Source organism: Brassica oleracea, chromosome C7 (assembly GCF_000695525.1).
Source record: "Brassica oleracea var. oleracea cultivar TO1000 chromosome C7, BOL, whole genome shotgun sequence".
Taxonomy (NCBI): Eukaryota; Viridiplantae; Streptophyta; class Magnoliopsida; order Brassicales; family Brassicaceae; genus Brassica; species Brassica oleracea.
Genome location: NC_027754.1, coordinates 2,168,947 through 2,177,074, shown reverse-complemented (window position 1 = coordinate 2,177,074; position 8,128 = coordinate 2,168,947). Strand labels below are relative to the sequence as shown.

The 8,128-nt window shown below is 31.5% G+C and overlaps 1 pseudogene; it reads right to left on the bottom strand.

Moving 5' to 3' along the window:
- Window positions 1-2,152: 2,152 nt before the first annotated feature.
- LOC106302343 lies at window positions 2,153-7,540 on the bottom strand (annotated as a pseudogene).
- Window positions 7,541-8,128: the final 588 nt, after the last annotated feature.

Below are 8,128 nucleotides of genomic sequence, written 5' to 3'. Positions count from 1 at the left end.
CGTCCATCTTTGTTTGTTAAAAAAAAATTCAAGACGACTTCCATGTAAGTCGTCTAGGGAAAACGGGTTAGTTTTGTATTTGACCGGATTGTGTCAGAAATTTGACTTTTCCTGGACGACTTACACATAAGTCGTCCAGTAGAAAATTAAAAAAATCAATATTTTGTTATACCTACACGACTTCCATGTAAGTCGTCTCACGTTAATTTTGCAATTGAAAAATAAAAGAAAAAATATTATTTTTTTCTAGACGACTTACACGGAAGTCGTCCGCCCGACGACTTACATGGAAGTCGTCCAAGATAAGCAAAGTTTGACCAGAATCTCAGAATAAAATCATGGACTACTTTCGTGTAAGTTGTCTGATGGATGACTTTCGTGTAAGTCGTCTAGACAAAAATAATTTTTTTTGTTTTATTTTTCAATTGCAAAACTAACCTGAGACGACTTACATCCAGAATGGTTGTAGACGACTTATCTAGAAGTCTTCTGGTCAATGCAGATGTTAGTTTTGCAATTGACTTTTAAATGTGTTTTTCTAGACGACTTACATGGAAGTCGTCTCAAATTTTTTTTAACAAACAAAGATGGACGACTTCCATGTAAGTCGTCTAGAAAAACACATTTAAAAGTCAATTGCAAAACTAACCTCTGCATTGACCAGAAGACTTCCATATAAGTCGTCTGGACGAACAAATCTGGAAAAAAAACTAATTTCATAGTTTTAAGTTCAACTAGTGAGATAAATTGTTTAGCACACAAAAGTCTTTTCCAAGCACCCAGAATCTCAAACAAAAGTGACCCACCAAGAATCATAAGCTTCAATGGCTCTGTGAACCATAAAAAATTTAGAATCAAAATCTTGGGGTTTTTTTGGATGAATATGGAGAAAAAGTAAAGAAATGTTGTTTTTAGTTCATAAGAATTGAGAAAAAGAGTGTAAATCGATTTTTAGGTGCATTAAGAGCTTCAAATTGATTGTTCATGGTGGTTTGTGTATTGATGGCAATGACAATATTGTAAATACTTGAAGAAGATGAGGGTGATAGAGTAAAATATGAATTTTCGAAAAAAAAGTGAAGGCATTTTTGTGAATAATCTGAACTTTGGGGTTGGAAGAGGCAAGTCAAAGTTCTAAAAAAACATGAGTTAATTTTGTGTTTGACTTCAAGTTTTGAGTCATATTTGCAAAAAGCTCTAAAATATTTGTAAAAATATATTGAGGAAGAGAGAGAAGACCAACAATGAAGAGAAAGGGAAGGTCCGCTTCTTTATAAGGAGACGATGTTGACATTAAATCTACATGTGTCCTTTCTACTAGCTAAAATTAATTTTCAAAATTAATACATAATTAAGCAATAAAATATATTTTTTTGTTAGAGAGACTCAAGTAATTTTTGACCGTTGCTGATGGCCTAAATAATATATTTTTATTTATAATTTAAAATTTTCTACAATCTAAAATTTTAACAAATTCTAATTTTTACTGTTACTTCAAATTTAATACCAAAATATATTTACATTATTTGAGAAGTGATTTAGTAAATTGAAAACCACAAAATAACATTTATTTGTAGCTTCACTCTACTCTTGTAGATTGGTAGTGAAGCATTTGTTTAATGGTGATTTTATCTAGAAATACTATCACGAACTGCTATTACTTGTAGTTTTTTAAACAGGGTTAAAACCTCCTTACATTTATCGTTGAATGCCATGTTTCTTACAATGATCAATAACAACCATCCAGTTACATTATTCCAACCTATTGACAGCCTCAATATCTTCAGTTTCTTCCCACACTAACATTCTAAACCCAAACTTTCTTTCCCACACTATGGTTTTCCCTTAAGCATGAACTAAGGTAAAATGTAAATACACTCAGTTATCAAAGCTATAAATTATAAAGAAGCAAAAGTGTCTAGAATGAATTGGATTCAGATTGAAACACTTGTATCTTAACGCTTTAAAAGTGTGCACTGGATATATAGAAACTTGATCCAGTTCATGTTTCCAGTGAGTGTCCGAGCTACAATATAAATATTACTTGCAAGTTGCAACTAAGTTAATCTTATAAACCACCTATTTTCTATTTGATCGAACGTTTAAAAAGCCTAAATAAAATCCTTTATAAGACAAACCATAAAGGATAAAGTCAGAGACTAACGTTGTCGTGAGGAGGAAACACCCAAGCAATGCGGTTGGAAAAATAGTTACTTGAAGGGGGACAAGAGCTAATATTCTCATTACGTGATGGGTATAATCTGTTCCTCTCCTTCACCGAGAAACTAGCTCTTGTAAGAGACGAAGGCTGACTTGCAAATACTGTTAAGCCACCAAGCTCACTCTTCTTTTCCCACGCCATGCGTTTAAGGTTTAGTTTAAACACCGATGGGTTCTTATCGCGACTTGTAAACATAACAAAGATGTCCCCTTCATGCTCCGTCATCAGCATTCTCCTAGTGATATCTACCTGAGGAAAGGCGAGACATGGTCTCACTGGAAGTATATTACAGGTTGCTCTAGGCGGATCGAAAACCCCGAGGTAGCCGCAGGTACTCAGACAATAGAACATACCATTCGAGACGACACAATTGTTCAATCCGCCACCAGGTAACTGGTTCTTAAATCGATGGGTGGTCCATGCGGTTTCTCCAGGCCGCCAAGTATTGATCATAACATATGAGGGGATACTAGTATAGTTGCAAGAGATCACTAAACAACTACTTGATGTAGGAGCGGCTGAGAAAGCTAAGCAATAGCCTAATGTAAGCGACACCTTGGGTAAGAAGATGTGTTTCCCAGTAAATGGGTTAAATAAGAATACCAAATACGAGAGGGCGTGTGTTTTTTCACAAGCAACCAACCATCCCTAGAATAAGATAATATATATCCAACACTGGGAAACTAAACTTATATGCTTGAGACCGTGTTGGGTCTAAAAGGATGTAGTTTCCGTTTTCTAGTCCTCTTAGTTGATGAAAAAGCCAAGGGCGACGCTGTAACTTTCTGACAGAAACAGCTGCTTCACACCATGTCTTGCAGACAGCAGAAGCTTGTATGTTGGATTTTAAACTGAGGCGGGATAGTATCTCTTGCAGAAGCTCAGAGGTAAAAATATCGCAAATATTCTTCTTTTTCGCTTCTACAGAAACAGAATTATTCTACAATTATTTGGGCATATTTTTTTAGAGACTTACTTTTTTTTTCCGATGCAAAAAAAATATTGATTATAGATTTGTAGTTAAAAAAAAGAAGAAGAAAAGTATTGATAGGATTTTATGCTTAAAACATTTTTTGTGGACTAAAAGCATAAACATTAGATGAACCAGACACTATCTTACAAGATAAAATAAACATTTAGTCACATTACAGAGAACTCTAACATCACCTATTATCCAGAACTGCATGCATGAAGCACCTCTACATCAACCTAAGAGATCTCTTACCATGTACCATTATAGAAAAGACACCAGTTATGTCACTGTATCTATAAAAAAATATGATGAAGCAGAAATTATTTTCTGTTCGGAGAAAATGCAAGTTTATTTAAAAGACGTAGCAAACTTCATCGAAATTTAAAAAAAAAAAAAAAAAAAAAAAAATTCATCGAAATTACAAGAGCTAAGGAATTAATCTTATTTCTCAAAAAAAAAAAAAACTTCATCGAAATTAATAAAGTCTTCTAGTGCAAACTTATCTCTTTTAAGCTATTTTCGTAATTACAAATTAACGAATGAATTTTTTTCAATAAATCTTAATTTTTAAATTAGTGGACTATTTTTGTATTTTACTTTTTTCAAGTTTTCACAAAACTACTCTGATAATCAGAGGTTAATTTGCAACTGAACCAAATCTTGAAGAATTTTGTTTTTTCATAGAAGTTTTCCTACTCCTCAGAATTTGGTAAGGCCCTTAGGCGCACAGCGTGCCATTGGTAACGATTCTACTACGGTGCCACAAATTCGCAAGCTGATCTAAGAATTCTGACGGTGGTTGGTCCTCAAGCAGGGAAACAATTGTGGGGAGTAGTGAAAGAGATTCAGATTATTGTTTTTGAATTCATAACTTCACTATTTCATGGCTTCCAAATATATATATATATATATATATTAAATGTATCACTGTTTACCTTATTCAACACAAGAACATGAACTAGAGTTTACTTCTAACCTAGCCTTCATCTCTAGTGAACAGATATGCTAATTGAACTGTTTTTAGCTTATCGTGACTAGTATGATGCTACCTTTCGAGAGAACCATGATGAAATTAAACATTGTTTTTATTATAGCTTGAGAGAACTCCCTAAAAACTATATATCAAACCTCATTCTCTCATATGTAAGGCTGTTAAATGGGTGAACCAAACGTGGACTGTGCGTGTCAAAATAAAAATGAATCTATTCTAGTCACACCCATTAATGATGAAATTAGACCATGAGAGTTAGTGGGTTTAGACTATGCGGAGATGGTCCATCCAATAATCTAAAACAAATAAGATTTTAAATTAAATCAAATTTGGGGAAAATAAGAGTTTTATAGAAATTAACTTTTTTCACCAAAAAAAATAAAATCCAATTTTCCACAAAAAACCTCAAATCAAGTTTTCTCACCAAAATCGCAAAAGCATGTTTTCCACCAAAAAAATCAAAAAGTTTCCAGCCAAAATCCCAAAAGCGAATTTTCCCACAAAAGAAAATAAAATCATTTTGTCTCGTAAAAACCATAAAATTGAATTTCTCACCAGAAGCACAAAAATAAGTTTTCTCGCCAAATTAAGTTTTTTCGTTGAAACCGTAAAAATCAAGTTTTTCTACCAAAAACACAAAATGGGGTTTTTCCAAAAAAATCACAAAATTGAATTTCTCGCAATAACGAGTTTTTCCACCTACACCACAAAACAATAACAAGTTTCCCTCAAAAACCGTAAAAGCATTTTCCCCATAAAATCTTGTTTCCTACAAAAACCACAAAAAAAAAATTCCGATAAAACTCATTAATTATAGCATATTTGTATGGTCGCATGTTTTCTTTGTATTTTGGATGACACATTGTATCAAATTTGCTTTGTAATTTTAAGATATCTTAGGCCTTGATTGATAGAGCATTAACATTAGCATTATGCTCTACATTATCTAAACAACATTTATTAGAAAAACATTTACTAAATGCTAATGTTCTCCGAATGCTCTATGGTCATTGCTCTCATATAGGGGTGTTCAATCCGGATATCGGTTCGGTTTCGGTTCGGTTTTTTTGGTTTTTCTGTATTTCGGTTAGTAAAATATAACTACCATTCTAAATCCATATTTAATTCGGTTTGGTTCGATTTATATACCGTCGGTTTTCGGTTTATTCGGTTTTATACCAAAAAACATAATTCTTTATTTTGGGATCATATTATATGAATTTTAGAGTCTTGTTGTCAACACATTCATTTGTTAAAAAATATTATAAGTTTAAATAAAAGAACAAAAATAAAAAATGTTTCTATCATCTAATAAAATAATCAAATCTATAATTAAAATGAAAGCTCAAGATTTTGATAATAAAAATAAAAAACAAAAAATAAAACAGAAGCACGAAGCACAAAAAATAAGTTATTATATTCTTTCATATTTAGCGTTCATCAAAGTCATGTTTCTTCTATTAAACACGAAACTCTATTCGTTTATAAATAAAAAAAATTATGAAGATTTCCACTAATTGTTATCATCAAATTTATAATCTTTATTTCAATTTAGTCAATGCTAAATTAAAGCAAAAATATCAAAAGAAGACTAAGAAAATAAGAAGTATGTTTGCGATGAATTGTTATTTAATTATAGTTCAAATATTTTACAAATCAGGACTATTTTGTTACTGTAAAAAATATGGTAATAGTTATTAGTAAAAAAATTAACTTATGATTTTCATACGTTGTTATAAAATATATACATATTTACATGTTTAATTTTTTGATCGGTTTTATTCGGTTTATTCGGTTTTATCGGTTATATACCGAACCATATCCAAATCCTACGGTTTTTTTAAGATCATATCCATTCGGTTTGTATGGTATATACCAAATCCAAACCATATTATCTATTTCGGTTCGGTTCGGTTCGGTTCGGTACGGTTCGGTTTTACCATATTGAACAGCCCTACTCTCATATGAAGCTTTTAGAAGAGTATTTGCATTTATAATTTATAAAATTAAGGAAAATATATAATTAATTCATTTATTTTATTTAATAATATCATAAAATTATTTTTATATCCAAAAGATAAAATTTTAATTTTTAAAATAAATTTACAATAAAAATATATTTTTTTAAAAATAGTATTTCACATTTAAAATCTAATTTAATTATATAAATAATTTAATTATATAAATTAAATTATTTTTTAAATGTAGAATATTATTTTTAAAAATATATATTTTAATTGTAAAAATTATTTTTAAAATAATATTTTTTGATATAAACAAAATTACTAAATAATTAAATAAAATAAATAAATTATATATCTTTTTAATTTTTTATTAATATATATACATATTAGAAATATATTCATTAGAAATAAATATATTATATGTTATATATTAATTTTTTTAATAATTTTAAATAGAATATTCATATTGCTCTATCAGTCATTCTATTAAATAATTTAACAAAAACATACAATTTCTGCAACATATTGCTTATATAGCATAATGCTAATGGTTTATCATCTACTCTGCCAATCAAGATCTTATATGTTTTTAATGGACGCGTAGATTCAGTCCTTAATGGAGATGATCTCTATTTATCGACAAACAAAAAATGTTCATATGGACATGCACAAATAAACACGACAGCCCAATTGACAGGTATACTCAAATTATTATTATCATTATTTTTTTTTGACATCATACTCATGAAGATGGTAGACTGGGTTTAGTGACATTGAAACTCTATTCTTGACATTTCAAACTAAACATTTTGACTGAATACATAAACTATCCTCGTTATTATTTACTCTGACGTAATATACATTAGAGAATGTATATACAGAGCTGACTTTAAAGTAGAGATGACATTGTAAAATATGAACTTGTATTGACCTCATGAACATAGTCGAGAATATATACAACTTGTATAAGGTCGAAACCCTAATATAAAAGGAATACTAACATATTTCCTAAGTAAATAAATGTAAACACAAAGGTAATCCTTATCTATGGGATTCGCTTTCCTAATACTCCCCCTCAAGTGAAAATTATGAATTCCCAACTTGGACGATAAGGCTTCAAACTGCAGATGACCAAGTGTTTTGGTGAGAATATTTGCGAGCTGATCTTTTGTTCGGACATGAACCATAGAAATAAGACCTGCTTTGACCGCATCACGTACGCTGTGACAATCTCGTCCGAGATGCTTTGTACGTTCATGAAACACTGGATTTGAGGCGATGTGAATGGCAGCTTTACTGTCACAGTGGAACTTAATAGGCTTGGTAGCTTCGAGTCCCAGATCAGCCATGAGCGGAATAATCCATTTAACTTCTTTAGTAGCTGCAGCCATCGCTCGCTATTCAGCTTCAGCGGAAGACATGGAAACATTGTCTTGTTTCTTAGTTTTCTAATTAATCGTCGAACCTCCAAGAAGTGCTATATAAGCACTGAGGGATTGACAAATCTCTGGACAGGTACTCCAGTCGGCATCGACATAAACAGAGATCTGAAGGTCACTATTAGCTCGAAGTAGTATACCTTGTCCAGGACATCCTTTAAGAAAGCGAACCACACAGAGAGCTGCATTCCAATGTGCTTCAAGTGGCTTTTGCATAAACTGAGAGAGGAGATGGATAGTGTAACAAAAATTCGGAAGTGTAATTGACATATACACTAAACGCCCGACTAGCAGTCGATACTTCTTCGGATCAGCCAGAACTGGAGCTTTGTCATTAGCTAGTTGATGATACTGTTCTAACGGAATGGATACAGGCTTGCATCCTAACATACCAGTGTCTGCGATGATGTCCAAAACATACTTTCTCTGAAAAAGAAAAATACCTTCCTCTGACCGAGCCACTTCTATGCCAAGAAAATATTTAAGTTTACCCAAATCGTTCATTTTAAAGCACTGACCCAAATACTCTTTAAATTTGGT